The 22161-nt window shown below is 42.4% G+C and overlaps 1 protein-coding gene across 3 annotated transcripts in view; it reads left to right on the forward strand.

Annotated features, from left to right (window-relative positions):
* The window catches only part of RBM47 (RNA binding motif protein 47), a gene marked incomplete at both ends in the record, with an annotated part of 74731 nt that overhangs the window by 33388 nt on the left and 19182 nt on the right, over positions 1-22161 (forward strand). The window contains one exon of one of the 3 annotated variants that reach the window (XM_080344245.1): positions 21109-21222. The exons of 1 other annotated variant lie outside the window; for it this stretch is intronic. Of the gene's footprint in view, positions 1-21108; positions 21223-22004; positions 22118-22161 lie in introns of those variants that run through there. One more of the 3 variants, XM_080344246.1, reaches the window with a different exon arrangement.

The raw sequence follows: 22161 nt of genomic DNA on the forward strand, positions 1-22161 counted from the left end.
GTCTTTTTGTTGCCATTTTGGTTCTGAGGTTTTAGCTGTCATTTGAATGACTGCTCTCATGCTGAAGATTTATTTGGAAATTTATGTACTCCCATAAATTAAGCGCTCCCTCTCAGCTTTCAGCCAGGCACGCCTAGGCTTGCACGCAGCCCTGGAACAATATAGAGAAAGGCTATCATGATTTACCTGCCACAAATTGTCTATTAATAGCACCATTTATGTACTTTATTTTTTTTTTTCTCCTTCATGGCATGCTTTCCCTACATCCCCTCTTAGCAGGTTTCCTCTTTGTGTGTGTGCTTTGTTTTCCCTGCGGAGGACAGGGCGGGTAGAAGAGGGGTGACACCTTTTCAGCCCTGGCTCTGCCCCTGTGGCCCTGGCTCTGCCTTCCCCGCGGGGTGGGTGTTTGCAGGGAGGGTGGGACAGCGGCTGCCCACAGCCTGGTAGAACATTGACCCGCAGAGCTGCCGTGGCCGTGGGGCTGCCCGGGGAGGCAGGCAGCACCCGCGGGAGCACACCGGCTTCTCCCCAGGTACTGCTTTCCGCTTCCATTTTCCCAGCTTTGAGAGGCAGAAGGGCAACGGCGCTCGCTTATAAGGTTTGCCAAAGGTTCATTCGGTAGAAGTCGGAAGAGGAGTTAGCGTTGTTATTTTGCAATTTGCTTGCATCAGCCGTAGTTGACTGCATGGCATCATCTTAAACATGAATGGATTAACCCATATTTGATTAGCGGGTTGTTTTGATTTTGTTGTATCTTCATATTAAAAAAATGCATGGTTGCATTTGAAAACTTCATGGTTTTCTAACAAACTTCGAAATGGCTGGCTTCTGCTCTTCTTCTAACTGAAGAGTAGGAACAGAAGTCAGAGTTTCTAATGAAAATGTTGCATCCAATTATTGTAAGAGGGATGTGGGTAGTGACTCATGTTGAAAAATACATGATGATTTTTGAACGAGGTTTGCAAAAATAGGCAGAATGACTAATTTTTTTCAGTAGTTTTTCCATGTTCCAAGACTATAAACACAGAAAAAATACCAGGATTTAAGTTCCTATTAAAATACTATGCATATGGCACTGAAAGAGGTGAAGCTCAATAGATTCGAATCATTGTTTTAAGTTTGCTTAGTGACTGAAAGTTTCTACCTCATGGTGGAAGCTGACTTGTTCATACAGGAACTGTCCTCTGTGTGTGCTTTGCTGGTGTGGATGTTCTTTATATAAGTACACATGGTAACTCTCCCAAAATCACCTTTTATATCCCATGTGACTGTCAAGTATTCCTGAAAGGCGAGTTTACACAGCTTGGTGTGAAGTGATGAGCGGATATTCAATATTCACAATTTATTTACAGTATATTTTGTGTGCAAAAGAAAAAAAAAAAAGCAAGAAAGAGATTTTTTTCATTTATTTGTTGCTTCCACTTTATTAGTGTCGGACCCTAGCTGTGCTTGCTTCTTGCTTCTATCTTCCCTGATGTGACAGGTTTTCTTGGTGTGTTTGCTAACTGGTATTGCACATGACATGCTATTTATGCTTCGTAAATGGTCAGTGGTGTTAGGCAGTACTGAAGCATGGTATCGCATTTGCTTTATTGAAAGTAGTGTAAGTGTGGCTTCAGTTCTTAGCAGTACTAAAATTCCGAGAGCAAAGTGCAGGACAGTAATTACCAGAGAACAAAGCAACTGGATTCCCACAAGTGTCTGCTTTAAAGGACTGAAATACGATTCAAGAAAAATTTTGGTAAAGGCTGCGCTGTAGTTTCAGTCTGTTGGTGAATTTGTAGACATAAAGCATGATGATGATTAAAGCATGTGATTTTCTTGTGTGTGGTAGCTGATGTGTGATTCTTGCCCTCTCCTCCCAGGAATGGTGGTTCCCTTGTTTGACACTGAATTGGACTGATGTAGAAGTTTCCTTTGCAGTAACTAAAGAAAGAGTTCAAATCTTATCTCAGAGTTCACAGAGACTGAATTTAAAAAAAATAAATATCTAAAACAAAGGACAGTGATGACGATGTTATCTTATCTACTTTCATACAAAGCTAGGGTTCTAACTGATGACTATAAGGAAGATTATGTGGCTTAAATGGGAGGAATAGGCCTATTGGCAAAATTTGTTCAGTCTTCAAGTCCTGTTAGCACTGGAGAGGACTTCTTTCAGAGCAGCTTCAACCACTTTCTATCTCTGAATTAAGGAAAAATGTTATCAGATAGACAGGTTTCATGACAAGGTGGTCGTAACTATCTGTAAATGATGAGCAACTTGAATTGTTTCAGTAAATAATCACATATTATTATGAGCTAAAATGAAGGGAGGAGATTTTATTTCATGTGCTGTGTTTTCAGCACAGCTGTTTACCAAGTTTCAGTTGGTTAAACCTGTGTACATACTCTGAAAGGAGCGTGACTGCACAGAGGTCACAAGGACAGCCTGGTCTGCAAAATCTTTTTAGGGATATACCAGGTAGAAAAGATCAAGAATAATGCTTAGCCTGGGCTGGTTACAGAGTCACTAGTTAAAAAGAAGTTTATTGTCACCCTTAAAGGCAGTTTCTGTGACATAGGCGTTACTGTCAGACCTATGCAAAATAAAACATAGTAGGTGCAACAGAGATCTCACAGTGACCCTTTTCTGAATTTCCCTTCATGGGAAAGAATAAAGATTTATATTTGAACCAGAAATGTCTATAGTAAAGGGATATACTAAAATGCAAATAATCTCTTTGGATACTTTGGAAAGGAGTGACACTTGGTCCATGCAGATGCTGATTATTCAGATGGCGATAAAAAGGAAACTCTGCTAAATGAAAAACCCCATGCAACCAGAATTACAAAAGATTAGCAGAGACATGGCAGAACTGGCTGTCACCAGGCAGGTGCCACAAGGAGTGTCCAGGCAGTGCCTCTGCCACCTCCTGCACCCGTGTGCTCATTCCAGCAACTTTCACTTGTTTATTGTACTTGTTTGGGTAGCAGCCATCACATCACGAGTGAGATGTTGCAATCAGTTTCCTTGATTCCCCATTACAAAGTTGTTGACAACAAATCAACTGGATCAGATGGGCTACTCAGGGTCTGCTGTGCTGGACCTCTTTGTTTAAGAACGTGCCTCTAGTGGAGACCTTCATAGCCATTATTTTTTTCCCCTGACATAGCAGCCACATGGCACCTAGGTATGGCCATTGCGGATGCTTTAGGCTTGAGACAGAAGAGCAGGTGGCTCTGCAGTTTCCGGCAGGATTCTCGTTCCTTCTATGAAGATGCAACTCCTTGCTTTTCTCTCTGAACACTGGAAAATCTTTTCTATAGCTGTCCGCTTGTACAACACCCGCATGACCAGAATAGCTCTTTCACATTACTTTGGGAGCAATTTGAACCAGCAGCATTTCATTAGTTTTTTTCCTTAAGGCAGAAATTTGAATTTTACTGGGGGATCTTTGCCTTTTATAGGAGGAAAAGCTTTCTGAGGGAATGCTGTTTACCTTTTCAGAGCGAGCTGCAGAAGTATATTTTTGTGACAATAAGCTGTTTTTCCTCTTTCTGTTGCGGTGAATGAAATGATCAGGTAAAATGGAAACCTTAAAGAATGATGATTAGAGACGAGCAAACTTACCCTTGCGTATTTCCAGCTGAGCATAAGTACTGAAACCTCAGCTTTTCAATTTTGCTAAAATAATGCAAAGTGTTAACCCATGAATTGCAGCTGAACACAAAATATAATTTCTGCAAAATGAAGTAACTTTAATTATTTTAATTACAAAAATTATTTTGTGCTGGATGCATATATATGCAGTTCCCAATCACGTCGACGAGAAATTAACGCTTAGATCTTGATTTAGCTTTTTCTTCTTCGCAGCATGTACTTTCAATTAAAATATTTCTTAATGCAATTTGTTGCTTTCAGTAATAACTTTCAGAACATTATTTCTCATCAGAAGTCAGATGTTGCACAGATCAGAGTGGTGGGTCAAAATGTTTCCCTTTATTTACAATATTTAACAACAGTTGTCAATATTAAACAGTATCTGCTTACACACTAGAAGGCAAAAGTAGAGATAATAACCAATAATTTTAGCAGAAGTTATTTTTAAAATGGCTGACTAAATGAAGGCTTACTTCTCATATACAGTGTCCTGACTAATGTGGATTTACCAGTGTTCTTACCTGCATCTCCCAGTCTAGGAGAGGGAAAACCAAAAGACACTGAGAAAAAGCTGCAGAGCTGTTTAACCTTTGTATTTGGAAGGAATTAAGTTTGAGAGGTCATCAGATTGCCTCTCTTGTGTCTAATAAGTGTTTAGCTTAAAAACGAAAGCACATTGTTCAAACCAAAACCTATTGGTTGTTGAGTGAAGCAACTAATGTTTTATAGACATGCAACCTGTACTGGCTCTTCATCTTTTCTGAAGAGCTGCAGAGAACAGTCATTATTCCAGTCCTTCCTCCTTCCTGCAAAGACATTATCAGGCAAATGCTGTGGCACTATAGCAGTGATATATTTTTTTTTGTGGTCTCCAGAAAAAAATGCACATCTTGCTTGGATCTTCTTTTCTCTGGGCAGTTTTTGTAATTGCAATGGAAAGCAGCCCCAACAGCAGCCCTTAGACGGACAGTCAGCTGGGATCATACTAAGCTTTATTGAACTGAATCCTTCCACCTGAAAAGCTTGGGGTGCTTTGAAAGGAAAATTGCTGTTTAAACATTCTGCAATGCACAGAAGCAGCTTTGTCTAACCTGGTTTATGCTACTTTTGTTAATGCTTCTTCAAGCAATACTCAGTGCAGACACTCTATCATGAAGCTCTTCCACTTGAACAGCTCTCAGAGATGCCCAAACCACACCTGTAGTTAACTTTGTGTGGGCAGACAACTTTATAAATAAAAATTAAACAAAGAACTTAACAACAGAAAATTAAAGGCAGCTACAGGTTGAATTTAATGTGATTACTCAGTCTGTTGGTGTCAGTTGCTGGGATTAACAGCTAAAGTCTTGATTCTGCAACCCCTTTTCTACCTGGTATCCTGTTTATTCCTGCTAACATTATCCTCAGGAACTACGTTGCCATTATGTACTGTATACCAAAGGGGCTTCATCAGGCAATGATTATGAGTAAATGCTATATCTGATAGGGCTATGCCTGCCTGGGCCGTTTAATAGACATAATGGCAAGGATGGCTTTGAAGGGAGTTCCAGGGGAAAAAACTCATGATACAGTCCTAAAAATGTATAGGATGTGCCTATAGACCTCTCTAAGTCTCTTCAGTCACCACACCTGCATGAACATGTACAAAGGGTGCCTGGGATTACTGCATGGAAAGTTCGTTTGGCTTGGTAGTGGGTACCATTGGAACGATGGTGACAATTAGGTAGAGTGGAAGTTACCGGAGGTATTACCACTACTTCATTTTTACTTAAAACTTACTGTCAATCAGTCTTAAAGCACAAAACTTAGCACTGCATCAGCAGTCAGGTGAGAATCCCTTAGCAACAGGGACACTTTGAAACTGTGCAATACTGTAAGTAGCAAAACAGGGTCATCTGGATAGAAATCCTGGACAACAGTGCTGAGGAGCAATAAAAAGGGCCTAAACAGCACCATATTCTTGATTTATCCCTTTTCTTCGTCTTTCCACTTCTGGTGTCCTGTGATATCCTCTGCACACCAAAATACCAGCTGTACCACATCCAAGGGGAAAGGATTTCAAGAGGCCTTACAGGCAACACACTCCCTCCTTTTCACAATCTGGAGATAAGGGAACAGCCAGTAAATCCGACAGGGTATGGTCCTCTTCTGCAAAGCCCTAGTGGGCTTTCACCCTGGACTAAATTAAATGAAGACCCTCCTGGTCCATTTTGTACTATGCTGTGAGGCTGAATAGAATAATTTATTTCTGATCAGCCAGGGTAAAACCCATCATTGTGATTCTGTACTACCACCATAATTACAGACAGCCTACATTGAAACTAGAGGCATGCACAGCTGTTTAATATGGTGTTGTTCTACGTGCTATGTTTTTTTGCTCTGGGTAGTAAGCTATTTTCTGCTACAGAATATTTTTATGTCAATGGCTGATGAGTTAATGCTGATGTTGAATACAAATACTATGACTCACTAACTGGAGTAATGTACATGTCTGCAAGTGAGCACTTTTCAAAGTGACTGCTTTCTGCATAAACATAAAGGACTTTAGATGAAGAATGTTTCTTTTAGTTAGTTTTTAAAATGGCAAATAGAAAGGCGAGCAGCCTTTTGTAAACAGAAGCAGGATGCATAGAGAGCTTTCCTTTAAACTTCATGATGACACATCTGCCCTACAGAAGAACAGAGGGAAGGCAAGGAAATGAAATCCGGTTAAGGTATTTCAATTTATGTTCATTCAACACTGTAGGCTCAGTTCTGCTCTTCATTTGCATTTAAACAAGGAAGTTTCAGTAAAGAAATAGTTGAATTACCTGAAGTGTCTTCAAGGCAATGTGAAAACACAATGAAATCTCTTCTATGCATTAACTGCAGTGGTAGGGAGGTTACCAAGACCTCTGGCTACACTTCGGGAGAGGCAGGTAAGTTCCACCCCAGCCAGCACATGTGTCATTTTGAACACATCTTAATTGTCTTAATGTAGGTGAGATTTAAACTGATCTCACTTGCTTAGATACTTTGCTGCATTGGGAGTGTAACTGGAGCTTTGTTTTATGGAAAACTGGAGAACCAGGCTAAAAAGAATTCAAGAAGGAATTTTCTCAAAAACATGCATAATAACCATTCTTAGTCAAATCTTAGAATTTCTGCTGCACACTGGCAAAACTTTGTGCCCAGAGTCTGTGATTGCCCTGCTTGGCAAGTTATTAATTGGCACTTTAGTTTATCAAGGTACTGAAATTTTAGGCCTGGTGGTATTGGTTTTGACTATATTATAGATGTAAAAAATTTAAAAAAAAAAAAAAAAAGGAAAAAATATTGTTTTGAAGAACTCAGATTTTGACTTTTTTTTGGGGGAATAGAGTGGTGATACCATGCCAGGCTATGGGAGATAGGATCTGTGTCTTCCCTTTTGCTTTTCTGTTTGTCCAATCCAGTTCTAAGGAGTTTGCTGTTCTGCTTAAACTCAGGTTTTCCAGAGTTATAGTTGTGTAAATTACTTATGTTATGGTTTTGCAAGTGAAGTCCAAGTAATTAAAAAAAAAAAGAAAGATATTCTAGCTTAAAGTCTAGTTTCTGTGTCAAGGCAGCAGGCACTTCTGTCTTAAGGGAAGCGAAAACTTGAAAATATCCATGTTTTGCGTCCTTCAGACTGTTAGTACGCAAGATCTGCAAGTTTTTGTAAGGAGGGGCATTTGCAAGGATTTGACAAACAGATTTGCAAGTGAATCAATGAATGCAACCTCCCTGTGCTACTCGTCTTTAATCAGGGTGACCACCTTGACTCTGGAAAACAGTTAATGCTCAGTACTCCGATATCTGCAGGTGGAGTCTTGATATTAGAGGTGATGGTAGTTCCCAACAGAGGAGCCGTGGCACATAGCTCAGCAAATGACATTTGGCCATTCCAGATCTAACTTTAGTTCGATTTTAACCCCCCTCCAAACCCACTACTTTTTTGATTAAGCAAATCTGCAACTTTATAAATGTTAAAAATTTTTAGCTGTCAGGGTAGCTTTTTGACACCTCAGATGAGCATATTACACTGGTGGTATTTTTTGTGTGCAATAGATTTTCCTATTTGCTTATAAAAATATTTGGGAGTAGCAGATTTTAGTCATACATCTAATTTATAGTGTGTGTATAAGTCTCCTGTCAGCTCTGTCAGTAAGAGGCAGATAGGGCCAAATATTTGTGGGGTTTTTTTTAGAAAATTAATGTGGAGTTTAGTAAAGACACTTGGAGATGGGTTTAAAAAAAAAAATCACCAGAAAAAGTATATCTGTCTGGATCACCGGTTCAAGTCAGCTTTCAAACAGGATTTATTTCTGATTCAGGAGCATGCTTTATTTCTCATTTATTCCTCTGGCTGCTCATGTGAAAAAGAACAGACACAAAAACCAGGAGAATGTGACCCCTTCCTTAGGCCTAAAAGCAAGAAGAATGCCCAGCAAAGGCCAGGAAGCTGCAGGCCAGCTCACAGGCCACGCTGTCCAAAGGGCAGGTGCATGGTGGTTCCATGCTTAGGTCCATCACCATACAGGTCTGGTAGACAGACAGTAATTTTGCCTTGATGAGAGGGACACAAGGCAAAAACATGACCAGTGTTGACTGGGTTGGTACTGAAGCGGGATGTATTCAGCCTTTTGCAGCTCCTCAGATTATTATATGGCAATTAAAATAAATCCCACCATGTAAAAATGCAGGACACTGACTTTATTGGTTTTTGGGGTGTTTTGATTTCTTGCTTGGGTCAAAATATTAAATCATTGCTTGCACTCAAAACCCATGAGTCAGGTACTTGCTGGTTGAATAGACCCGTAAACACAACTGTGCTGACAGTTTCTTTTTAGAAGGTTTTCTTCAAATGTTTGTCTTGACTTTTTAAAATAGTCTGTTTCTCTTGCATAGTGTCTCATCTCCAAAGCATGAACCCCTTGTTGAAATCTGACTGTGAAATATGACCTTCCCGTTCACCTGCTACCAGCAGGACACTTCTGTACAAGCTGGGTATAATAGCACAGTATTTCATTTGTGTTGCTTGGTGATGTGATGTTCTTGGTGGCAGACTGTGCCATGAGCTGGTTCTTTCTCTGCTTGCATGTCTCTTCCTGCAGGAAGGCTCCATTTTTATTTGTTTAGGGTTTTTTTTAACGACTTGCACTGCAAATGCCTGTGTGAGCAGAGCAGGCATGGCAATGTGTATATTCATGTTTACACCTCCCTCAAAATGCTGCAATGCTAGATGTGAGTTTCTTCATATTTAGAAATGAAATAACCTTTTAGCTGTAGGCCTGCTTCTCAGAGAACTGCTCCACTTCCAAGCAAAACGACTTTTGCCTCAGCTGAACCTACCTGAGTAGGTATTTCTTGGCAGGTTTCAATAGAATCACACAAAGTTTGAAGGTATGACATCAAACATTTGCAACTTGTGCCTCAGATTTCCACATTTAGTGGAACTGGATATTATTTTTGTTTAGAGTAACTTTTGTAACCAATAGTTTTGACTTACATTTACTAACTACGCTGTGTTGCTTAGGGGAAAACAAAATGTAGGTAGCAGACAATTTATTAATTTAAATGAATATAAAATTATGGTTTATATCAGAGTCTGTGCTGCTCCACTAACCCCTCTGGAGCAGGCTGTCTCATCCACACAACAGGTGTCCCGGGTGTTCTCTAGCACCTATGATGACCCACCTAGTCCTAAGGCATCATTATCATCTCTCACATGCTTTTTGTTAGCTGTGAGCTCCTGAAGTGTAGCAGAGGGGTGTCATGGAACTGAGGGTGCGCATTTGGCTGCAGCATGGAGTCCCACAGGGACCCCTGTGGGTGCAGGTGTCCGCTTGAAAGAGGATCTGCAATAGCCCAGGCAACTACACCTGGCATGGGCTAGTCCATTTGTCCATCCCTGGGCTGTGTTCAGGAACAGCTGGTTGTTCTGTCCGAAAGAGGGCCCAAAATCAAGCATTGATGCACTGTGGATGCTCAGGAGACAAGGACAGAGGATGACCTGGAGAACTGACCCGTCGCATGGTGTGGATGTGCAGAGTGCATGGGACTGCCCTGAGCTGCTCCAGGGATCAAAGCAGGCAGAGGTTTCAGCAGCTGAGGCAGTGGAAAGGACACATGTACCTTCCTCTGCTCTCTCACAGGCTGAATGGAGCTGCAGCACAGGCAGCAGTCCAGCCCATCCTCCACTGGGACTCTCCTCCACCTTCCCCTTGTAGGAATAAATGCGATCCTCCTTAAGAAGGGAGTATCTGCAGCTCCTCCACAAGAGACAAGTGCTAAGTAGGAGTTTATGTGCTTATGTTATGGCTTTTTGAGAATTTTTTTTAAACAAAACATAGTTTTGGTGGAGAGCACATGATTAGAACCAAAAGTTTTCAGAAGATCTCACTATTTCAGTTAAACTTTCATGTCCAGGATGTGATTTCTGGGCCAAACCAAGAGAAATAACTGCTCCAAAGCAGCCAGGAGGGCAGAGAACCCACCTGAGATCTGAGACCCCAAGCAGCAACCTGTGCCCTGGCTACATCAGCCGGGGCCCTTGTGTGCCACTCTGCCACCAAACTGCAACTCATTCATTTTCCCCAAACCACAGCTCTAGCTGTTGGTTCCTCTTTCCGAGCTAAGAACTGACACTGAGGTTTATAAAACATTGTGCTCCCAGCTTGGCAGGCACTTAGAGAAGCTCCTTTGCTCCTATTATAAAATTTCCATGCTTTCACGCTGTTCCTTATTTTCTTTCATAAGCCCAGTCTAAATGTCGTTATATTCTTTATAGCTGTGCAGTTGAGCAAGACTTAATTTTCCTGTTCTGATGAGAAATAAGAGCATTGTTTGATATTAAACAAAATGTCATTTTGGTGCTTTTTCTGCTTTTGAGAGTAAGAACATCAGAAACAAAGCCCTGTAATGGGATAACAAATAAAATGGGCTTTCCCTTCGCTGAAATAATATAAATGCACAATAGTATGCAGCCAGGGGTTTCCAAACCACCAGGTGGACAACTAGTGGGATTGTTTCCTTATGCGTCTTTATTAAAAGACATCATTGACTTTTCAGGTTTCTACCTACCCTAGATGTTTCTTGCTTGTTTTATTAGGTCAGCTCTTTCTGAATACATCTGCTTTGTTACTATTGCCTTAAAATTAAACACTGTTGTAAAGAGCAACTGAAAGATGGAAAAAGATATAAGGAAAACAATTTCTCCTTCAAACCCTTGTGTTCCTTGTATGCATTGTCCTCTTTCTAGAGAAGGAGGGAAGGAAAGCAAGCAGCTTTCTCTGGAGACAGCACTTCTATTACCAAACTGAAAATAGGAAAACCAGTATGCAGGATCTTCCACATATATCTCCCCATTCCACAAATGCAAAAATCATTCCCCGCCCCCACACCTCTCTGCTGCAAGGCCACACTTTCAGATGTTTTCATTACTTCTGTGACATTCCAGTAACTTTACTTTTATATCAGTAGTGTACTTAACAAAGCCTAAATTTCGTGGTTTTGAAGACAGAAGGACCATTTTAGGGTCTAGGTTAGTTAAAAAATGTTATATGCTTAATGAAAGTGCAGCATAATCTCAGAAATTTGATTTTTACTCAGAATTAGAATGTAACTGTGCACTTTTTGCATAATTTTGTTGATAAGGCTTCTGTGAGTTGGGCAATATAATGATTAAATTTTGTGTCTGAAAGACAGATTTTTAAAAAATTTTTTTAATATGTTGTCATTTTAAGACAGGGATATTTGAAGTCAGACCTCGCCAGGCCAATGTCAAGGCACTTTTACAGTCTTCAAAGGCCCTTGAGCATGCTTAGTTCCTACTTACCTCAGTGTGAATTTGACAGACAAGGACTGGAGGACTCAACATCATTATAACCAGTTGATCTATAAATAGCAGAACTTATTGAGTCTGGTTTTCTATAGTGTCACCATAGGAATGCAGAGTAATTCCAGCTTCATCCCATGTCCCCAGCTCCTTCCGCCCTCCCACCCTTTACATTCCTCCCTCGTTGGTCTCTGCACCCGTTCCCGCAGGCTGGGTGGCTGCTGGGGCCATGGGTGCCCTCATAGGCAGGTTGTACAGCCAAGCTGGCCTCTGATTCGCAGGGTGGGGAAAAGCTCACCTGTAACTGCCTTTCCGTCAGCTGGATGCAAATCCCACCTCTGGGTTAGCCCTGTTTTCCTAAAGCCACCTGAGCTCTGAGACCTCTCTCCATCCCCGTGCTGCTTGGCTGCAGCTGGCCAGCCTGTCCAGAAGTGTGAACCGGGAGTAGGGGGGCTGGCAGACACAGCATGAGCTCGTACGCTTGGGGTGGGGTGTGGGGCTGTTTTTAGGAAACCAGGCTGGGAACACCACACATTCAGCAAAACCAGGAACAGCATGCAAGTGCTAGGATGTGCAAACAGGGAAATTAACTCCCAGACAAAGACAACGAGTCTATTTATTGCCTGTTTGCTCAGTCAGAGCGTCAACTGCTCTTTGTCTTCTGTGCTGAATTGCACCCCCTCCCCTTCCAAATTTTACAGTAGTTTATACCTGTGAGTATTGAGTGTCACAGCAGCTTCACTTCTGGAGCACCTGTGGTAAGTTGGAGTGGCTTTAGCCATGTAACCATGAGCTACTGCTGGACTTTGTTCGCTTCAACGTGCTGAACTTTGGCCAGAGGAGGTAGGAGAGAAGCTGCTTACTCTTGGCGAAATACGATCACAGTGTACCCAGGGAGGAACCTTTTGTAAAGTGCCCTTTAGTCAGCTCCGGTTGTCGTTAGGGGTTGTAATAATTTAGATTCCCTTGATAGTTTCAGTAAAAGAGCATCTGAAAGCACAAGGTCTGTCCTGCTGGGTACTGGGGACGCAACGGTGACAGTGGCACCAGGCACAGGACGGCTTAGCGGGGCACAAGCCTTCAGGCGGCTGAGGAGCGACGTGTAGGTTAGTAACCGTACCTTGTGGTGGTATTATGGTCCCTTGCGGTGGTATTATGGTCATGGTTATATTTCCTATGGTATTTAGCAGGGATGCAGGCTGTGTGGGAGGGGGCCTGATCAGTGAGGCACCGATTCCAGCCTCCTGGGCAATAGTAGATACCATAAAACACAGTGTAGGTGTTCACAGAGGAGGTGGTGATGGAAAATCCTTGTTTTAGAGAAATCTCTCTTCCTAGTTGCTAAACGCAAGAGACTGTCTTATGCTTTAGATGGGAAGGTTGTTTCTTTTGTGAAGCTGACCATGCCCTGAGTACCACTGAGTGTGTTAGGAAGAGGCAGTCATCGTGGAGGCTCATGTTCTTCCAGCACACAAGTGTCCTCCTGCACCGCGTACCACAACAGTCACACTGTACTTCGTAATTGCTTTTTTGACATTATGTAACCAAAAGTAACAGTTTCATGTGTATAAAATTATCTTTTCAGGAGTAAATGCACGAACTCAAAATATTACATTTTTTTCCTCTCTGAAATGACATAGCTCAGTGACTGCATAAGGAAATTACTTTTCCTTTGTTGGCATCATCAATATACTTAGGAAATAATGTGCCAGGCAATTTTAATACACTTGGGTTTCATTTTTAACAATAAGTGTTCCCAAAAGAATTCAGAGTTTCCGAAGAAAAGCAGCCTAAACCTTCAGTATAACCCTACTACTCTTCTTTGGTCTTGCGGCACATCTTCAGAAAAAGATTTTGCTTCATTTTACAAAGGCCAAACATCAAAACAAGGGAAATGCACCACCTGATGACTTTGTTTTTTTCTGGAATGTGCTGTCTTGTACATACCACCAGTTTCATACTATGAAACATATGACAAGTCGAATTAAATCCCTGGTGTCAAACATGATAATGTGGCACCAAGGGTGAATTGGCTTCATTCAGATAAACTTATACACCAACAAAATTTCAACCATCTCTTCACATACAGTCTTAAATATAAACAGAGCAAATAATCCCTTCTACAGATAGAAAATTCAGTCCTCAAGGTTGATGTGGAAGTCTAAGTATTTGGACAGATGAGGGACAAGTGACAACCTGGTTGTTGCCACATTAATCTGTGTACTAGACAACAATATGTTGCATTTTCATATTCAGAGGTTCTGTGCTAAATCGCGTACTGGTGAATCAAATAGGATAAGACTTGAACAGACTGGGCGAATATTATTCATTTTATTTTCTGGAATAATCTCCAGCAACGTAGCAGGAAGGGCAATGTTCTCCAACAGAGGTCTCTGCTCACCTCCTCTGGTGCTCTGAAGACAGCACACAACCCTAGAAAGGTCAGATTTCAACCATTTCAGTTGCATGGAGACTGTAGCAGCTTTCTCTGGATATTTGGTAACATGCTTACCTCTAAAATGTAACTCATATGTGTTCCCACCAATTAGACGTAGTTCATTTAGGAGTTTACCATGTGTGGTTTGGAGAAGGGCAATAAGACACTGACCTTCTTAGGTTTCTGAGAAGATTTAACTGTTTGTTGTTGGTTTTGTTCATGGTTTTTGCTGTTGTTTTTGGTTGGTTGGCTGATCTGGTTTGGTTATTTGTCTGTTTGAGGTTTTTTTGTTTTGGTTGTTTTGTTTTGTTTTAAAAAATGGGATTGTGTCTGCGGGATTACAGTCATTTGTCACCCAGATAATGCATTGACAAGCTGCAATTTCCTGTTTAGTTGCAGATTCCCTCCTTGCAAACAGCAAATGTCCCAGATGCATGGAGGGTATTACTTACGCCCAACAGTTGAGGATGGTAATTCCAATTGCTATGTCTCTACAAATGAATAAAACATGCCGGGGTCTCTTCCCTGGACCCAAAGGCAGCAGAGTACAGAGTCTTTTATCTGGAGTCTTCTCCTTCCCCCCAAAACAAGGTGGGCTTGCCCACAATGCCTACCCTGGGCAGTCCCAGGGTCTAAATGCACCTACCCTGCAGAAGAGAAGAAATATGAGAAATAAATAGGGCAGAACTGAGGGTGCAGATATTGCTCAGAAAAGCTCATTTTGTGTCTCCAACCCCTCCTTCAGCCAAAGGAAGGGATCTTCCTGTCTCAAGACCTTTCTGTACAGCTTCAGAAGCTAAACTCAAGGGTTTGTTTATTACCAGTTTGGAAATGTCCTCTTGAAGATACAAGCCTTCACCTAGAGATAGGAAGTGTGGGGCTTAGGTTCATCCTGAATGAGTTATATGTCCCACTTAGGCTTTGTGTGTGGCTCAAGAGCGGCAGATCCTAGGTCATTGTGGAAACATTTGATTTCCTGAGGAAGGGAAAGAGCAGTTTAACTGATGGATTTAATAATTACAGCCATTCAGATCATTCTTCTCGTTCCTAAACATTTCAGCTATTATGGTCCTTGAAATCACAGACACTTCACCTGTTTTATCTTGTCAAATATCTATAGGGGTAAGTTATGTCAACATTCCTCTGAGGTCTTTCTCTAAGAGAGAAGTAGTTTAGAGCAGAAGTGTGGTCCTGTAAAAAAAAACAAAAAATCACCTTCCTATGATTAGTGAGAGCTGCCCAATAACACAGCTCTTGAGGAATTCCAAGTTTAATTAGGCTGGCTCTGCCCTGCAGAGTGACCTGGGCCAGCACTGGCAGTCAGGGGGATGATGCCCAGGAGCCCTGCACTGGTGGTGGCCACAGCCCAGGTGCAGCCACAGAGCTGAAAGTGCCTTTTTACTATGTAAGTGTGTTTGATTATGGTGGGTGGTTTTACCACAGGTTTGCAAAGTTCATACCAAGAGCAGCTTAGTTTAGGTTTGTGTTTCAGCATTGTGCAAGTGGCTCGGGATAGGCGCAGCTCTGGACCTTGCCTCTGCTGTACATAACATGTTTGGTGGAATTACAGGCAAACTCATGCTGTTTCCCCTGCTGTGGAAGCACATCTTAGATGGGGAGCAGCGTCCTGTAGGTCGCATAGCTTAAACCAGCACAAAACCAGAGCAAGCTGCAGTGGCTCAGGAGCGGTGTGCCAACAGTTGGGTTCTGGTATAATGCTGGCCGCGGGGAAGAAAGCTCAGCCAAAAGGTTTGCAGCCCAAATCCTGCCTGCCTGTGGAGAGAAGCAGACAGGATGCAGATACTGGCAGAGGAGGGGCCGGGTGTAGGGGCAAGGTCTGGTTAGGTGAGAGCATGTGACAGCTCAGGCGAATCTGCGCTGGGCTGCAGGGACAAAGTGCACCATGCAAGGCAGGGCGATCGGCCAAGAGGTGTGACCCCGCTCCCAACTCACGGCAGCGCACACTGCCAAAGGGTGACTCGGTCACAGCAGCTTTTCACCATGTAAAGTCCTGTCCCAGGTATTCTGGCAGCATGGGACTGGGATAAAGCTTGGTGTGCTTAACACAGACTTCTTTGGCAATGACATCTTTTCTGTGCATGGCAATTCAGACTCTGCTGACACCATCAAAAGCTGCTTTTTCTAGCCCTGATGATAAATTGGTGTTCTGAGACATGAAAGTTGTGAGCGTGTAATAAAATGTAATGGAAGAGACAGCAGAATTAATGGATACAGTCAACTCCTCTGCAGCTCATTTAGTCTCCTCTAGTCTAAATTTTTCCTTCATGTTACTGGGAGGTGGAAAAATAAATTTGTGTTTCTGAAGGGAACTGTGTCAGTTTCCTTATCTGATAATCCCTTTTTACAAACAATTTCCAAGTGATGCTCATTGTCTTATTTTCAATAAGATATTAAGAACAAAAATATAAAAGTTCATGCCCTGACCAGAGATGATGCCCGTTGGCTGTAGGAAAAGCTCTTTCACTTAATATTCTTATATTCTACTGTGGGCAGAGCAATTGCCGAAAGAGAGTAAATGAGGGTTATGTGTGCTAACCACACTCATTTTCATACCCTGATTCTGGAAGCCTGCTGTAAATATCTAAGTCTGGAGTTCTTTATCCTCCCTCTAGTGAACATGTATCACAAACCCCTGTGATGCTCTCTTTTGCAAAAAGGCCCCAGAGGGGACCAGTGAGAATGTTATTTGCTGGGAACCTTTTAATTATCAAAATTGGCTGGTACACGGTTGGCTTGTGCTGGCTGGTTATCCCTGCCAGCTACAGGAGATGGCCACCAGGTGCCTTTCAGTGACCCCTGGAGCTCACACTACCATGCTGCACCTCCCTCCTTGATTCCTCCAGTACCTTCAGCCTCTCGAAACCTGCAGCACTAAAATTCACAGGCTGCATCCAGACTTATAAAGAGTAACAGTTTGCTGTCCTACCCTCTGATCTCTCTGAATGGTTCAGTGAGTTCCTTGGTGTTACAGAACATCTACCCCGCTGTGACCTCTCATTGGCTTCTCTGGAGTGGGAGCTGTGCTGTGAAACTACAGTCAGCAGGCTTCAAAAGAAATTTTTCCCATTTTCCCATGAGTTTGCTCATTGCTGGTGATTCAACAAACGCTTTAAGCCCGCAATGCTGACAGAAGGACCAGTCCCACCTTCTTCCCTTCTGCCAGCACAGGTGTTCAGGGAGCGTGTGGGGGGTGCAGCCTCACAAATGCCTCTGGCAGCACAAGCGAAGGCTGCACGGGGTGGCTGTGGATGGAGTGGGACTTCACACTGGGGACACCAATTTAGCATGTTTGTGAGGCTGTGGTGCGAAACACTGGTCTTGAGCAGCCACATCAGGCTAGTGAGGGCTAAACCTTTTTCCTGTGGTGTTTTATTTACCCCGTGACTGAAAAAGCAAGCATCATGTTAATGTCCCTTGTAGATATGTCCATCCAGAACCAACCCTGTATTTATTTTAATGGAAAGCAAACATACCACAGAAACGTAATGATTGTGACAATATAAAAAAACCTTTGGGTTTTGCTGGTTTCCTTCTTTCCTTATGTGCTAATTAAAATCTATTGCACTCCATGGCTTTGTTCAGTATCTGTCTTCTTACGTTTTGGAACCTAAAACCTGCTTTCAGGTTTAAATGAAAGCACAAAATAGCACATGGGGAAACTGAGCCTACTCTCCAGGGTGAACCTCTGTGCTGACTTTCACTGCAGAATGACAATTAATGTGTGTACTAAAAATAAAACAAAAAAATTTGTCTAGGACCATCATGGTTTTCAGGGCTCCTCTCACTGCCCATGAACCAGAGAAGCCCAAGATTAAAAAAACAAAAGGGGAAAGCCCAAGATGTCTTTGACCAACTTTCCCCCTGGTGTGGGACTCTACCTTCAGGGCCGTGACTTTGTCCTCTCCATGCTGGGAAGGGGGATGTGGCTGGGGCTGGCAGGGCAACAGGGCAGTCCACCTTGTCAAGGGCGCTTACTGGGAATCCTCTGTGATGTGGCAAGATAAAGGTCAAAGCACTGACGTAGCTTACCCATGGAAAGGGCTTTTTTGTAAGAGAACTCGGAAAGCTGTTGTCTCCAAGTGTCTACCTGGGTGCCCGAATACCTCTGAAAATCACTTGAGACTATACAGCAAAGCTGTTTTGAGACATATAATTGTATGTGGTGTTTGTTTGTATTCTATCCACCTGAAAAAAAAATGTAGGTGTTGTGGTACTTGTTACAGACTGTATGTTCTCTGAAGGATCTCCCCAGGTTTTGGTCTGCAATAACTTATAAAAGTCAGGAAATGACGAATTGTGCTGTCTTAACTCACATTGTGTAAGAACAGGTGTAAAATAACATGTTATTCATTTAAATAAGTGGTGTTGTCCCTTTAAACATTCAAATAGGCAGTAAAATGGTTCTGTGAACATGTGGGAACCTGTTCCACCAAACACAAAGTGGTTTTGTTAAAAAGAGAAGGAAAAGAAAGTAAAGGGAAAAAAGGCTGTCTACTACATTATGAGATCCTGATTTTTGTGGCTGTGTTGTGGCTGAGGAGTGGCTTATGTGTGAATATACTGATAAACTCTAAAGACTTTCTGAGACTAAGATGGGAAAACTTGCAGCTCACTTATAAATTCACATGTTCTTTCGGTGAAATATTTTACCTGGCACATTCCTTTCTCATTCCACTACAGCCTCTCAGCAGTTTTGAAGACCAAATATCACCACAAAAGCCAACCCACCGTTCAGTCCATTCTCTCCCTTCTCCCTTTGCTTGCTCACGTCTGTACTGTTACACGATGCTAAGCTGCCTCCCTGAAATATCTCCTGAAATCCTATTTCCTACCACGATCATCAGAAATACTAATTCTCATCCAGATAATGACACCACCCCAATGAAATCATGAGTCTGTGATCAGCCTCTGGATCTCCCAAAGCATATGGTTTCAATCCTCCTAAAAGTCTCTGAAAGGGATCCAATGTTTTATCAGTGCTTGTCATCATGTTGAGGAGCCCAGTGCACCTGATCAGCAGAAGCCAGAGCATGTACCTGCTTGTATTACAGAAGAGAGACAGTCGAGGGGAAGCACACCATCTCCTTGGAAGCTTTTTCTATGGCAAGGGAAAGGTCCTTAGCTGACAAGCATTAACATATCCCAGTGAATCTCACTTTTTTCTTCAAATGTTCAGTATTTTCTATCACTATTCAGAAGAAGAATTATTTAGGAAAAACCTTTCACATGTAATTCCACTACAGGAAAGAATAAAAGGAAATGGAAGTCTATTGCAAACATAGACATGGACTTTTCTCTGCACTGTTCCCTTTCACATTTCTTAGGATTTGGCCCCTGCTTAGTTGTCAATCAATCACCAAAAAGAGGAAACAACTAAATATTTATGCTGTTATTGTAACAGTGACACTTCATCATTGTAATCAAGTTGTATATTAGGAGAGAAGATGTGTTTCTATCCTTATGCCAGAGGGGTGGATGCTGTATGGAGAGGAGTGTGCATGTATGTACAGAATCCATCCACCCTGCTGCTTGGATGGCTCTGCCCCTAATGCTTTTCCACTTTGCCTTAGGTGTATCCCTCTTATGATGCCAGAGTCATCATAAAGAGTCATCATATAAAAAATAATGTAATTTTTATGAACACAGCATGCTTGAAGCCAAAGGGATGTAGGTGCCTAATGCCAGGGAAAGCTAGGGGACACGCAATATTCTGCCCAGCTTTCTTAAGTTCCGCATAAAAGCACAGCATGCAGGACAAATTAATATATTTTCAAATCCTGCCATTGGGGATGCTAACACCTCAGAATACCCTGCAGTATCTTGATCTATTGGTGTTCATTGTTTTAAACAATAATCAGGTCGTAACTTGGGAACTAACAAGCTGGAGCTAAAAGTCAAAGTATAAAATGAAAATCAATAGTTTGAGTGGCCTCCCTACACAATCCTAATTGACCTGGTGTATTCAAGAGCCTTCTAAAAATGATCCCATCATCTCACTAGCATCAGTGTTTTTTCATTCCTCATACACCAGAATAGTCTTCCCTATGCATTCAAGTATTTGCATGACTGTAGCTGATGTGATCCATTTTACAATACTTATGGTTAAAAGTTTAGTTTGTTTTCCAACAGAAAAATGCAAAGTAAACAGAAGGATACTGTCTTTAAAAAAATAATTAATCTGATGGAGAGGAGTTTTGCAAGCTTGTATCAGCTAAATATTTTATACTTACTTTCCCATAGAGATCAGTGGGATTGAGGCATGGATCTGATCTTGGCAGAATCTCCTAGATTTCATCCCTGGATTTAAGACTGATTCCTTCCATAGTCTTGGGCAAACCATTTAATTTCCATACTGCAGCTTCGCTGCAGAACCTGCTTCTCTGCAGCTCTTGCAGCTAGTGAGATAACATTTGTAGAGGGGAATCCTGCAGGTGAAAGACTTGTACAGTAGACTCGGGCTGCAGGCATTTTGGGAGTAGTATCCTGGCTGCAGATGTGTTTGTGCAGTGCCTAACAGCCTGCGGCCACAGTACTGTGGATGAACAAGTCTAAAAATCCAGAACAGAGTGACTGCACGCACCGTTTGGGCTTGCGGTGTCAGTACAACAGCTATCCTTCCTGCTCACTCTCAGAAACCACTACAAAGATGGTTCTTTTGCCTATCTTTGCAATCCTCTACATTTCTCTCTCTAACTTGGAGCCTTCTAATTTTAGTGCTCCCTAGACCCTTTGACCCCCTACCCTGCTTCTCTATCAACCAGCTTCTGACTGCAGTACAAGGATGTCTCTACATATTACATGCACAGATTAAACCACTCAGAGGCCAAGAACAAAATATTATGTAGGACCGCCTGATACAAACTGGCAGTACTTCCTCTGCAGAATCCACCCTGTGCACAGTTTGTCATTGAGAAGTTAAGACACTTCTCCTTCCACACTAAGATGCCCTGAAGTTGCTGCCTGTGTGCTGCTTGGCTGAAGATTTGGACCAAGCTTTACTTTTTGGAAAAAAAGAGAAAGAAGAAAGGAATGACTATGCCAATAACAACAACAACAACAAAAACTGGGAAAAGACTGAAAGTGGTAGATGTTTTGCTTCTGCAGTATGCTGTTTGCTTTCCACCACCTCCGGGCAGCGGTGTTTCCCAGAAATTAGCCCTCTCCCAAGGCATGCCCTGCTCCCTCTTCTCCCGCCGGCTGGCTGTGCACACTGCTTGCCGACCGGGCAAATCCATCATCCAAGGAGTGTTTCGGTGCAGTTCCTCCTCTTGGCTGCTCGAGAAGGTGTGTTGTTTGCTTTGCCTAAGTGCTCCCGGGGCCTAATGCTCCGTTGTTATGTACAGACCATTTCTGCTATCATGAATCATGTTTTACCACCCCTGTATTTTACTCCTGCACCAAGCTCTTTTTTTCTTTCAAGCAAACAAGTTTGAGTTTCCGTGTTTGCCACTGAAGTGGTGCACGCCGGGTATATGGCACAGGCTGAGTTATTCTTACCGTCCCGCCGCTGCTGAGATCAGTAAACCAACTTCTCGCTCCAGGAGCCGCAGACCATTTTTTTTTTACAAGCGAAGGTAAATTGATTCAGTGCAGCCTGAAATAATTTTGCCAGACATGTATAAAGAAAAAAAAAATCTCTGAAAAAAACGCATGCCGTCAAGCAAAATATGCCCTTTTCTTATCTTATCTGTTGTGAGTAACTCAAGCTATTTGCACAACGCCTTGTGCTAGGAAGGAGTTGTTTGTACATGTTTCACCCTCTTTTTTCCAAGTTTTGAATTTTGAATGAAATCTTTATCTTCAAATTCCTCCTCCCTGCAAAAATATCATGGTTTCTCTTTCCTATGCTTCCCCGAAGGCTGGACTCAGCCTCCCCTCCAAAGATCCCTTCATTGCAGATGGTTTTCTATTAATCTTCAAACCGCTTTGGAGAGCCCTCTGCATCTGGCAGCACTAACATCTCCTCTCTCTCCCTCCCGTCCCACCCACTTAGCCTCAGCCTAAGAGCCCTTAACAAATGACTCCCAAGGAATTTAAATGGCTAACGCTCGCTGGCCAATAACAAGATGCATAAACTGTATAACCAGGTTACACGGCTCTTGCCATTAGGAAGAAAGGTTGCTCGGGCAAAGGCGTGAGTCCTCTTAACCTGTCGCACTTCGATCGTGGGACCGGGCAGGTAAGGGAAATCTTGTTTGCTCTGTAGGGCTTTTTATCTGGTTT

Source organism: Nesoenas mayeri (assembly GCF_963082525.1).
Source record: "Nesoenas mayeri genome assembly, chromosome: 4".
Classification (NCBI taxonomy): domain Eukaryota; kingdom Metazoa; phylum Chordata; class Aves; order Columbiformes; family Columbidae; genus Nesoenas; species Nesoenas mayeri.